Source organism: Pithys albifrons, chromosome 14, assembly GCF_047495875.1.
Source record: "Pithys albifrons albifrons isolate INPA30051 chromosome 14, PitAlb_v1, whole genome shotgun sequence".
Taxonomy (NCBI): domain Eukaryota; kingdom Metazoa; phylum Chordata; class Aves; order Passeriformes; family Thamnophilidae; genus Pithys; species Pithys albifrons.
In genome coordinates, this window is record NC_092471.1 from 20,587,547 (window position 1) to 20,600,325 (window position 12,779).

Consider the following 12,779-nt stretch of genomic DNA (forward strand, 5'->3'; position numbering starts at 1 on the left):
CTCCTCCTCTCAATTAATATTCTCATCCTAATGAGCATAAATCCCGTCTTGTTTTCTTGGCCAAGCCAACGAGATCCTTCTGTTCTTTCCTGCCTGGTATCAATTTGCTGTGGCACCTCCTCAGCACAGGAAGGACCTGTTGGAGGAGGCCACCAAGGTGACCATCAGAGGATGGAGCAGCTCTGCTGGGAGGAAAAACTGGGTCAATAGGGATTGCTCAGCCTGGAGAAGAGAAGGTTTCAGGGTGACCTAATTGTGGCCTTCCAGGGTGACCTAATTGTGGCCTTCCCGGACCTGAAGTGTGAGAAGAAAGATGGAGAGAGACCATTTACAAGGGCCTGGAGGGACAGGACAAGAGGAAATGGCATCCCACTGCCAGAGGGCAAGTTCAGATGGGGATGTAGGGAAGGAATTCCTGGCTGGGAGGGTGGGCAGGCCCTGGCACAGGTTGGGCAGAGCAGCTGTGGCTGCCCCTTCCCTGGGAGTGTCCCAGGCCAGGCTGGACAGGGGGAGCACCCTGGGCTGGTGGGAGGTGTCCCTGCCCATGGCAGGGGTGGCACTGGGGGGGCTTTAAGGTCCCTTCCAACCCAAACCATTCGATGTGTCTCTGGTTCCAGGACCAGCCCTGGTCCATCAGCAGGTTCCTTCTGCCATTCCCTTTGCATCTGATGAGCAGTTGCCACAACTTCATGCCATGGGCTGTTCCAAGCCAAGAGCTCCCACACAAACATTGACTTTTCAACCCTTCAGGACACCCCACTGAGTTTTATGATCGACTTGGGGTCATTTCACCCCCTGACACCCCAATAAATCCGGGCTGAGCTGTCTGGAGCCAGTGGCTGATCCCAGGAGAGCAGTCTCTGGCACTGGGTGGGCTTTAAGGTCCTCCCAACCCAAACCACTCTTGGATTCCCATCCTGCATCGTGTGTGTGCCAGGCCAGCAGGAGGCTGGGAAGGGAAAGTGCCATTATCCAGTTTTCCTCCCAGATCTCCAGGGCCAAGGTCAGGTGCAATCTGTCCTTGTCAGCAACACTCAGCAGGAGCTCCTCAAGCCTTCAAAGAGTTCCCTGGAGCACTCTTGTCACTCTTCTCATCTCTCTCACTCAGCTCTCCTGGCTTTTTCTGGCTGCAGCTCCTCATTTTGCTGACCTGAGACTGGTTGTGGCAGTGGGAGAGATCAAGGAGAGATCTGTTGCTTATCCTGGAGAAGAGAAAGGGAGGGAGGAATAAAAGGACTTCTCTGGGTGGAGTGAAGGCAACCAAGAACCCCTTTTACAGAGGGATTGCAAAGGCAACGAGCTCAGGAGGGTTGTACAAACCAAGGAATTCCTTCCAGTCCTGCCCCTGGAGGGTGGGGGGAGCTCCTGTCCACACACACCTCCAGAAAGGAAAAAGGGTGGCTTGGGGGTGGCACTGGAGACAGGAAAGAGGGAAAACTGATGGAAAATCTGGTCAGAAAAGCTCTGGCATGTGCAGTGAGCACAGAAAGGCCCAGAGCCCCGGGGGGAGCTGCATCCAGCTGGGCTGGGCATGCAGGAGGTGCCCAAGGCCAGGCTGGACAGGGCTTGGAGCACCCTGGGCTGGTGGCAGGTCCCTCCCAACCCAAACCATTCCAGGATTCCGTGAGGTTTGGGTGCAGGATAAGGTTTGCATCCTGCCTGGATGGAATCACAGGGTTCTGGGGCACATCCCAGTGTTCCAACAGCTTCTTGGGAAGCCGTGGGAGGGCGGTGCCCCTTGGCTCTGCAGCTCCCAGTGTGCCCATTCCGGGGGCAGCGGCGGGCACTGGGCTGTGCCCACCCACCCGGCAGGAGCGGGCTGGGCTCTGCACCCACAGGATTCCTCCCGAGTTTCACTGAGCCTTGTGCAAGCCCCGGGAAGGTGCCAGGCCCACGGGGGTGAGGGTGGGGCAACCTGAGCCTTCTCAGGGGGAGGGAAAGCAGCTTGTTTGCCCCGGAGCCCGGAGGAAACTGCTGAGCTGGGGATGGGACGCGAATCAGCATCTCCCCTCTTGCCACAGCGCCCGGCGGAGGGGCGGCCACTCCCCCTGGCACGGGTGGTGCTCTGGCTGGGGATGGCACCTGGCCAGCCCTCCCCTGTGCCCTGGGCTTGCTGACAGCCCACTCTGTGCCTGCTACTGCTCCTGTGCTTCTGTGCAGGTGTGTCCATGCGGATTGGCACAGTCCTGTTCAACACCTTTAGTCATGATTTAGGTGAGGGGATTGAGTCCAAGTTGGCAAGTTGGCAGAAGACACCAAGTTGGGAGGGAGTGTTGAGGTGCTGGAGGGCAGGAGGGCTCTGCAGAGGGACCTGCACAGGCTGGAGGGCAGGAGGGACCTGCAGAGGGACCTGCACAGGCTGGAGGGCAGGAGGGCTCTGCAGAGGGACCTGCACAGGCTGGAGGGCAGGAGGGACCTGGAGAGGGACCAGGACAGGCTGGAGGGCAGGAGGGCTCTGCAGAGGGACCTGCACAGGCTGGAGGGATGGGCTGATTCCAACGGGATGAGGTTCACCAAGGCCAAGTGCAGGTCCTGCCCTTTGGCCACACCAACCCCCTGCAGCAGCACAGGGTGGGCACAGAGTGGCTGGAGAGGGACAGGGGCAAAGGGACCTGGGGGTTGGATTGACAGGAGGCTGAAGATGAGCCAGCAGAGTGTGCCCAGGTGGGCAAGAAGGCCAATGGCATCCTGGCCTGGCTCAGCAATGGGGTGGCAGCAGGCCCAGGGCAGTGACCCTTCCCCTGGACTCAGCACTGGGGAGGCCACACCTGGAGTGTTGTGTTCAGTTCTGGGCCCCTCAGGTCAGGAAAGAGATTGAGGGGCTGGAGCGGGGCCAGAGAAGAGCAACGAGGCTGGAGAAGGGACTGGATGTGGCACTGAGTGTCCTCTGAAACACCTCCAGGGACAGAGAATCCAACATGTCTTGATCCAACCCCACTGTGATCACCAGCCCAGGGCACAGAGTGCCCCACTCTGTGCCCCACTCTGTGCCCCACTCTGTGCCCTGGGCTGGTGATCACAGTGGGGTTGGATCAAGGGTTGGATTTGATGATCTCAGAGGTCTCTTCCAACCCAACTGAGAAGAGCAACGAGGCTGGAGAAGGGACTGGAGCACAAGCCCTATGGGGAGAGGCTGAGGGAGCTGGGGGTGTTCAGGCTGGAGAAGAGGAGGCTCAGAGGTGACCTCAGCACTGTCTGGAACTGCCTGAAGGGAAGTTCTGGCCAGGTGGGGGTTGGTCTCTTCTCCCAGGCACTCAGCAATAGGACAAGGGGGCACGATGGGCTCAAGCTCTGCCAGGGGAAATTGAAGTTGGAGAGCAGAAAGAAATTCTTTGCAGAGAGAGTGCTCAGGCATTGGAATGGGCTGCCCAGAGAGGGGGTGGATTCCCCATCCCTGGAGGTTTCTAAGATGGGACTGGATGTGGCACTGAGTGCCATGATCTGGTGATCACAGTGGGGTTGGACCAAGGGTTGGAGTTGATGATCTCAGAGGTCTCTTCCAATCCAGCTGATTCCCTGATTCTGTGATTCTATGACTGAGGTGTTCCCTCCTGGGATAAGCAGGGATGGACCTTCCCTGCCATGAGGAAGGTGAGCTCTGCCACTCTGGCACCGCCTGGCAGTGACACCTCGGGAAAAACCAGTTGGGCTCCCTCGTAACAAATGGGTGTAGTGGTTTTACAGCCTCCTGCTCCTGCCAGCGCTGCTTGGTGTCCGTGTCACCTCTGCAAAGCCCCAGCTCTGCCGGGTCACCCACTGCAGTGCCAGGGCTCAGAGGCAGGAGATGTGCCAGGGCTCAGAGGCAGGAGATGTGCCAGGGCAGCTCAGAGCTCTGCACTGGCCTTGGGGAATCTTTCCTGGCTGGGAAATACTGAAAAAAAACCACCCCAAAAACATAGAATAGAATCATAGAATGGATTGGGTTGGAAAAGACCTCTGAGGTCATGAAGTTCAATCCTTGCCCTGGAACACCAAGGACACCAGGGACATCAGGGACAGCTGGAACACCAAGGACACCAGGGACACCAGGGACACCAGGGACAGCTGGAACACCAGGGACACCTGGAACACCAGGGACACCTGGGACACCTGGAACACCAAGGACACCAGGGACAGCTGGAACACCAGGGACACCTGGAACACCAGGGACACCAGGGACATCTGGAACACCAGGAACACCTGGAACACCAAGAACACCTGGAAGAGCAGGGACACCTGGAACAGCAGGAACACCAGGGACAGCTGGAACAGCAGGGACACCTGGAACAGCAGGGACACCAGGGACACCTGGAACAGCAGGGACACCTGGAACACCAAGGACACCAGGGACACCAAGTAGACCAGGGACACCTGGAACACCAGGGACACCTGGGACACCTGGAACACCAGGAACACCTGGGACACCTGGAACACCAAGGACACCTGGAACACCAGGAACACCTGGAAGAGCAGGGACACCTGGAACACCAGGGACACCTGGAACAGCAGGGACACCTGGAACAGCAGGGACAGCAGGGACAGCTGGAACACCAGGGACAGCTGGAACAGCAGGGACACCTGGAACAGCAGGGACACCAGGGACACCTGGAACAGCAGGGACACCTGGAACACCAGGGACACCAGGGACAGCTGGAACAGCAGGGACAGCTGGAACAGCAGGGACACCTGGAACAGCAGGGACAGCAGGGACAGCTGGAACACCAGGGACAGCTGGAACAGCAGGGACACCTGGAACAGCAGGGACAGCAGGGACAGCTGGAACACCAGGGACACCTGGAAGAGCAGCCATGGGGCTGCTGGAACAGCAGGACAGGTCACCCCAGAGAGGGGGCTGAAAGGAGACCAGGAAGGTTGGAGGGAAAGGCAATCAGAGACAATCAGAGCAGGAGCATCATCATCTCCCCACCTTCTGCAAGAGGATTGGGGATAAAGGCCCCAGATTTATGTGAGGGAGACATTCAACATGCAGAGGGTGTGAGTTAAATACTGAGAAGTCCATGAGGCTTTGGGAGAAAGGCACCAAACTCGGTGTCCCTGGCAGCACCAGCCCCACCTGGGCACAGCCCAGGGCACCTGCACAGCTCTGGAGCAGACCCTGCCTGTGCTGAGCTCCACAACACAAAATGCCCTTTAGAAATCGGCCCTGAGCAGATCCAAGAGGGGCTGGCAAAGCTGCCAGGCAGGTGTGCCAAGGAACCCAGCCCAGGGCAGGAGGAATGTCCTGTTGCACCAGCACAACCTTCTCCAGGGACACACACACACTCCTGAGCAGGGGAGGAGCAGCAGGAAGGAGCCTTGGCCTCCAGTTCCAGGGAAAACCATCACTGTCTGGAAAAGCTGGAGGTAAATTCAAGCCTGATTTACCAGGCAATGGATTCCCCTGGGATGGCCTCTACAAGGAAAGCACCAACACCCCGGTCCTGGGGAGATGTCCCAGGGCTGGCACTGCTTGGGCCTTGTTACCCTGCTGCTCCTCTGCCTCCCTGGTGCCCTCAGTGCCTCCCTGGTACTCTCTGTGCCTCCCTGGTGCCCTCAGTGCCCCTTTGGTACCCTCAGTGCCTCCCTGGTGCCCTCAGTGCCTCTCTGGTGCCCTCTGTGCCTCCCTGGTACTCTCTGTGCCTCCCTGGTGCCCTCAGTGCCTCCCTGGTGCCCTCTGTGCCTCCCTGGTACTCTCTGTGCCTCCCTGGTGCCCTCAGTGCCTCCCTGGTACCCTCTGTGCCTCCCTGGTACTCTCTGTGCCTCCCTGGTACCCTCTGTGCCTCCCTGGTGCCCTCAGTGCCTCCCTGGTACTCTCTGTGCCTCCCTGGTACTCTCTGTGCCTCCCTGGTGCCCTCTGTGCCTCCCTGGTACTCTCTGTGCCTCCCTGGTGCCCTCAGTGCCTCCCTGGTGCCCTCAGTGCCTCCCTGGTACCCTCTGTGCCTCCCTGGTACTCTCTGTGCCTCCCTGGTGCCCTCTGTGCCTCCCTGGTACTCTCTGTGCCTCCCTGGTACCCTCTGTGCCCTGCAAAGCAGATCAGTTGGCATCAGGGAGAGCTGGGAATGGCATCACACAAGGATTGGCATCCATGAGAGGTGGGAATGGCATCACACAAGGATTGGCATCCATGAGAGGTGGGAATGGCATCACACAAGGATTGGCATCCATGAGAGGTGGGAATGGCATCACACAAGGATTGGCATCCATGAGAGGTGGGAATGGCATCACACAAGGATTGGCATCCGGGAGAGCTGGGAATGGCATCACAGAAGGATTGGCATCAGTGACAGGTGGAATGACATCACATGAGGAAGCTGCAGCCACAGAAACTTCTCAAGGGTGGGGAGATTGCCTGAGAGGAGAAGATTGAAAGGACTCACAGCATTTAGGTCAGAAAAACAACTTCAAAGCAGAAACAAAAGTGCCCTGAGTAGCACAGGGTGCCCCTGCCCAGGGAGAGGGGGGTAAACCAGGTTGTGTGACCCTGCTGGGTCAGAGGGGCAGCCCCAACCCCTTCAGGAACAGGCTTGGCTACCAGGAACCTGCTCAGCTCTGGAGACCCAACAGGCACTTCTATGGGAAGGGGTTTCCACCAAGTCATTCCTGCCCTCCCTCCGAGAGCAGCTTGTACTTGTTACTAAAACACTTAAACTTTCCCACTCCCCACAACTCCCTGACAGGATCTTGTACCCAGCTGGGGGTTGGTCTCTTCTCCCAGGAGAACAAGAGGGCACAGCTCGAGCTCTGCCAGAGAAGGTTTGGGTTGGACAACAGAAAGAAATTCTTTGCAGAGAGAGTGCTCAGGGATTGGAATGGGCTGCCCAGAGAGGGGGTGGATTCCCCATCCCTGGAGGTTTTTCAGCTGAGCTTGGCCGTGGCACTGAGTGCCATGATCTGGTAAAGGGACTGGAGTTGGACCAAGGGTTGGACTTGATGATCTCGGAGGTCTTTTCCAACCCAATCCATTCCATGATTCTGTCATTCTATGGATGTGGCACTGAGTGAGAATCCACCATGTCTTGATCCAACCATGTCTTGATCCAACCATGTCTTGATCCAACCCTACTGTGATCACCATGTCTTGATCCAACCACGTCTTGATCCAACCCTACTGTGATCACCAGCCCAGGGCACGGAGTGGTGTGGGATAATCCACACCAGCTGCTTTGGGGTGGGTTGTCCCTCCCTGCTGGAGCTGCTGGAGGTGCTTTGTGAGCTGGGTGTGAGCTCCCAGCTCAGGCTGAGCTGCCTGCAGGGCTGGCCAGGGCTGCTGAACTCAACCAAGGGGATGAAAAGCCTTTTCCAGAGGAGGAAAAAGAAAAAGGAAAAAAAGTGTGTTCCTCTCTTGCCTTAGTGGGAAATAAAAGATGGAGCTCTGGTGTTCATGATTGTAATTGAACATCTATAACATTAATTCATATTCCATGGGGTCTGATCTCTGCCCCTCTGCTGTTGTCCTAATCCATGTGAGAGAGATTGAAGGTCCCATTCCATGTTCCACCAGGCCTGGAAGACAGTTCTGGAGACCCCCAGACTTTCCAAGGTGCTTTCTCTCTTTCTGGCTGTTATTTGGGGAACCCCCACACCGAGAGGTCCCTGATGTTGGAGCCCCCCCTTCTCTGCTCCTGTTCAGCCACAGGCGTGGCTGGAAGAGTCTTCCTGCTCCCCCTTCCCTCAGAAGGTGGGGTTTGGCAGCCCTGGTGCTGGGGGTGCTGTGACTGGGGACATGGTGCTGCCCTTGGTGAGGACCTGCCCTGATGGGGAGGGTGGCACCGCTTCAGAACAGGTGGGAGGGACCCCAGTGGAGCTGCTGGGTCAGTGCCAGGTCCCACTGCAGGGACAGGCTGGTGCCATGGCAGAGTGATGTCCTTGGAGGAGCCTTGGGAGGGACCCTCAGCTCTGGAGGGACCCCAGGATTGCAGTGCACAAATCAGAGAACCCCAGACTGGTTTGGATTGGGAGGGACCTGAAAGCCCATCCAGTTCCAGCCTCCCACCAGCCCAGGCTGCTCCAAGCCCTGTCCAACCTGGCCTTGGACACTCCCAGGGATGGGGCAGCCACAGCTTCTCTGGGCACCTGTGCCAGGGCCTGCCCACCCTCCCAGGGTAGAATTCCCTCCCAGTATCCCATCTACCCCTGCCCTCTGGCAGTGGAAAGCCATTCCTCTTGTCCTGCCACTCCAGGTCCTTGTAAATAGTCTCTCCCATCTATCTTGTCATGCTTCAGGTCCTGGAAGGCCCCAGTTGGGTCACCCCAAAGCTTCTCCTCTCCAGGCTGGACAATGCCAGCTGTGCCAGCCTTTCCTCCCAGCAGAGCTGCTCCATCCTCTGCCCATCCTGGTGCCCCCTCTGGCCTCTCCAGCAGCTCCACGTCCTTGTGCTGTTGTTCCCCAGGGCTGGGGCAGCTCTGCAGGTGCCCCCTGAGGGGGGCAGAGGGGGCAGAATCTCCCCTGCCCTGCTGGCCACACTGGGGGATGCATCTCTTAGAGCACCTCCTGGGTGTGTTGGTTTGGCATCTCCTCATCCTTTTCTTCCAGTGTTTAATACTCAGGTGCTCAAAACAGGTGCCTTTTTATTATTTGTCCTCAGGTTTTGAACAATCCTTGTGGAACAGTCTGTTAAAAAGACAGTCCCTGGACTCTGAGTGTCCTTCTGCATGTTTGAGGAGCTCTTGTACCTGCAGGGCTGGCCAGGCCAGCTGATTAGTCACTCCTGTTTCAGGAGAGAACATGGACAAACCTTCAGCAAACGCTGGGATGAGTCAGGGATGACCGAAAATAAAGCTGCCCTGTCAGCTGGAGCCCTGCGGAGGCTGCTCGGCCAGGGCAGGGGCTGGGCAGTGTTTGAACAGCCCACACCAGCCCTCTGGAGCTCCCCGAGCTGGGCACCCACCCCGGTGCCCTCCCGGAGCTCTCAGGGTGGGGTTCCCAATATTCCGCCTTCTCTCCCGCTTATCTGCGCTGGGATCGCTGGAGCTCAGCCCAGCCTGGTGGGGATGGGGATGGTGGGGATGGTGGGGATGGTGGGGGTGGTGGGGATGGGGATGGTGGGGATGGTGGGGATGGTGGGGATGGGGATGGGCATGGCAGGGATGGTGGGGATGGTGGGGATGGTGGGGATGGGATGGTGGGGATGGAGGGGATGGTGGGGATGGTGGGGATGGTGGGGATGGTGGGGATGGGGATGGTGGGGATGGTGGGGATGATGGGGATGGTGGGGATGGTGGGGATGGCAGGGATGGTGGGGATGGGATGGTGGGGATGGGATGGTGGGGATGGTGGGGATGGTGGGGATGGTGGGGATGGTGGGGATGGGGATGGTGGGGATGGTGGGGATGGTGGGGATGGTGGGGATGGGGGTGATGGGGATGGTGGGGATGGTGGGGATGGGCAGGGATGGGGATGGTGGGGATGGTGGGGATGGGCAGGGATGGGGATGGTGGGGGTGGTGGGGATGGTGGGGATGGTGGGGATGGTGGGGATGGTGGGGATGGTGGGGATGGGGGGCATGGTGGGGATGGTGGGGATGGTGGGGATGGGGATGGTGGGGATGGGGATGGTGGGGATGGTGGGGATGGTGGGGATGGGATGGTGGGGATGGTGGGGATGGTGGGGATGGGGATGGTGGGGATGGTGGGGATGGTGGGGATGGTGGGGATGGTGGGGATGGGGGTGATGGGGGGGATGGCGGGGATGGTGGGGATGGGGATGGTGGGGGTGGTGGGGATAGTGGGGATGGGGATGGTGGGGATGGTGGGGATGGTGGGGATGGTGGGGATGGTGGGGATGGGGATGGTGGGGGTGGTGGAGGTGGTGGGGATGGGGATGGTGGGGATGGCGGGGATGGTGGGGGTAGTGGGAATGGTGGGGATGGGGATGGTGGGGATGGGATGGTGGGGATGGTGGGGATGGCAGGGATGGTGGGGATGGGATGGTGGGGATGGGGATGGTGGGGATGCTGGGGATGGTGCTGCTGCCTGAGGGCTCAGCGAGGCAGATCCGAGGCCGCAGTATCGCGATAATGTCCCAAACCCCCTGGTGGCATCGCGGCTGTGGCGCTGGGGGTGTTCAGGCTGGAGAAGAGGAGGCTCAGAGGTGACCTCAGCACTGTCTGGAACTGCCTGAAGGGAAGTTCTGGCCAGCTGGGGGTTGGTCTCTTCTCCCAGGCACTCAGCAATAGGACAAGGGGGCACGATGGGCTCAAGCTCTGCCAGGGGAAATTGAAGTTGGAGATCAGAAAGAAATTCTTTGCAGAGAGAGTGCTCAGGGATTGGAATGGGCTGCCCAGAGAGGGGGTGGATTCCCCATCCCTGGAGGTTTTTCAACTGAGCTTGGCTGTGGCACTGAGTGCCATGATCTGGGAAAGGGACTGGAGTTGGACCAAGGGTTGGACTTGATGATCTCGGAGGTCTTTTCCAACCCAATCCATTCCATGATTCTGTGATTCTATGAATGTGGCACTGAGTGAGATCCACCATGTCTTGATCCAACCACGTCTTGATCCAACCCCACTGTGATCACCAGCCCAGGGCACTCCGTGCCCTGGGCTGGTGATCACAGTGGGGTTGGATCAAGGGTTGGACTTGATGATCTCAGAGGGCTTTTCCAACCCAATCCATTCTATGATTCTATGAAAACCCTGGCACAGCCTGGCGCGGCCCGGCTTGGCTCAGCTCGGGGAGTTTGACTTTAAGTCCTGGTGGGGGCTGGGTTGGGACTTCACCTGCTGCTTTTAGGGCAGGTCCAGAGGAGGCCCTGGAGATGCTCCAGGGCTGGAGCTCCTTTGGAGCCAGGCTGGGAGAGCTGGGGGGTCACCTGGAGAAGGGAAGGCTCCAGGGACACCTGAGAGACCCTTCCAGGGCCTAAAGGGGCTCCAGGAGAGCTGAGGAGGGACTGGGGACAAGGAATGGAGGGACAGGACACAGGGAATGGCTTCCCAGTGAGGGCAGGGATAGATGGGATATTGGGAAGGAATTCCTGGCTGGGAGGGTGGGCAGGCCCTGGCACAGGTGCCCAGAGAAGCTGTGGCTGCCCCATCCCTGGGAGTGTCCAAGGCCAGGCTGGACAGGGCTTGGAGCACCCTGGGCTGGTGGGAGGTGTCCCTGCCCATGGCAGGGATGGAAGAGGATGAGCTTTAAGGTCCCTCCAACCCAAACCATTCCAAGGTTCTGTGATTCTCACCATCCTGTGACAGTTCCAGGCTGAAGCTCTGACTCCCTAGGAGGGCTCTAAATTCAGTCCTCACCTGCCAGTCCTTGGGAATGGGCACAGAGTGTGCCCAAAGCTCTGGCTGTGCCCACAGTCACCAAAGCTGGGCCTCGGGGACCTTGTGGTGAGCAGAGCAATTAGAAAGGGAAATAAAGGGAGGAAGAGGAGGATGCCTGGCAATTTCCTCTGTGATAATCACCCCTGTGGACCTCATTAATGAGTTAGACCTAGACAATCACTGGTGAGGGCTAATTAGAGCCCCAGTCCAGTCCCTGGTCCTGCCTGGGCACCACTGCTGGACAGCGGGTACCTGAGTGGCACGGGGGTCCCTGCTCTCCCTTCCTGGGGGACCAGCCTGCCTGGCACTGCTTATCCTGAGTGGGAATCGGGTGGCATGAGAGCTGGGGGGCTTCTCCCTGCTGCCCCACCAGCCCCCAGCGCTGGGGAAGGTGGCATTAGCCGGAGAATGCCAGGAATGCAGAGGAGAGGCCGTGCCGACCGAACGGAGAAACCTGTTTGATTCCCCCGAAGCGCAAAACACACCCAAGTCTCCTCCTCAAAACAAGGCTTGGCTTCCCGGAGCCGGCCCTCGGCAGGTGAGGAGGGCTCAGGTGAGGGCTCAGCTGTGCCCACAGCCGCCCGCGCTGCCAGCCGGGAGCCCACGGGGGAGCAGAACCGCCCTGGAGAGCTGCGCGTCCAGCTGTGGGGACAGGAACAGCTGGGGGCATCCGCAGGTAGGGCCGGGCAGGAGCCTGGCAGGAGCACCTGCGGGGACGGGAGGGAGGGCAGGAGACTGGCAGGGGCCTGGCAGGGGCATCTGCGGGGATGGGAGGGAGGGCAGGAGCCTGGCAGGGGCACCTGCGGGGACGAGAGGGAGGGCAGGAGCCTGGCAGGAGCCTGGCAGGGGCACCTGCGGGGACGGGAGGGAGGGCAGGAACCTGGCAGGGGCATCTGCGGGGACGGGAGGGAGGGCAGGAGCCTGGCAGGGGCATCTGCGGGGACGGGAGGGAGGGCAGGAGCCTGGCAGGGGCATCTGCGGGGACGGGAGGGAGGGCAGGGCCGGGCAGGGGCACCTGCGGGGACGGGAGGGAGGGCAGGAGCCTGGCAGGAGCCTGGCAAGGGCACCTGCGGGGAAGGAGGGAGGGCAGGAGCCTGGCAGGGGCACCTGCGGGGACGGGAGGGAGGGCAGGAGCCTGCCAGGAGCCTGGCAGGGGCATCTGCGGGGACGGGAGGGAGGGCAGGAGCCTGCCAGGAGCCTGGCAGGGGCAGTGCAGGGACGGGAGGGAGGGCAGGGCCGGGCAGGAGCCTGGCAGGGGCAGTGCGGGGACGGGAGGGAGGGCAGGGCCGGGCAGGAGCCTGGCAGGGGTACCTGCGGGGACGGGAGGGAGGGCAGGAGCCTGGCAGGGGCATCTGCGGGGACGGGAGGGAGGGCAGGAGCCTGGCAGGGGCAGTGCGGGGACGGGAGGGAGGGCAGGAGCCTGGCAGGGGCAGTGCGGGGACGGGAGGGAGGGCAGGAGCCTGGCAGGGGCAGTGCGGGGACGGGAGGGAGGGCAGGAGCCTGGCAGGGGCAGTGCGGGGACGGGAGGGAGGGCAGGGC

At 60.2% G+C, this 12,779-nt stretch overlaps 1 protein-coding gene across 5 annotated transcripts in view; it reads left to right on the forward strand.

Annotated features, from left to right (window-relative positions):
- Positions 1-11,781: 11,781 nt before the first annotated feature.
- The window catches only part of ZNF185 (zinc finger protein 185 with LIM domain), a 72,373-nt gene continuing 71,375 nt past the window's right edge, over positions 11,782-12,779 (forward strand). For all 5 annotated transcript variants that reach the window (XM_071569227.1, XM_071569228.1, XM_071569230.1 and 2 more), the window contains exon 1: positions 11,782-11,916. The gene's annotated coding sequence lies outside the window, so the exon portion shown is untranslated. The remainder of the gene's footprint in view (positions 11,917-12,779) is intronic.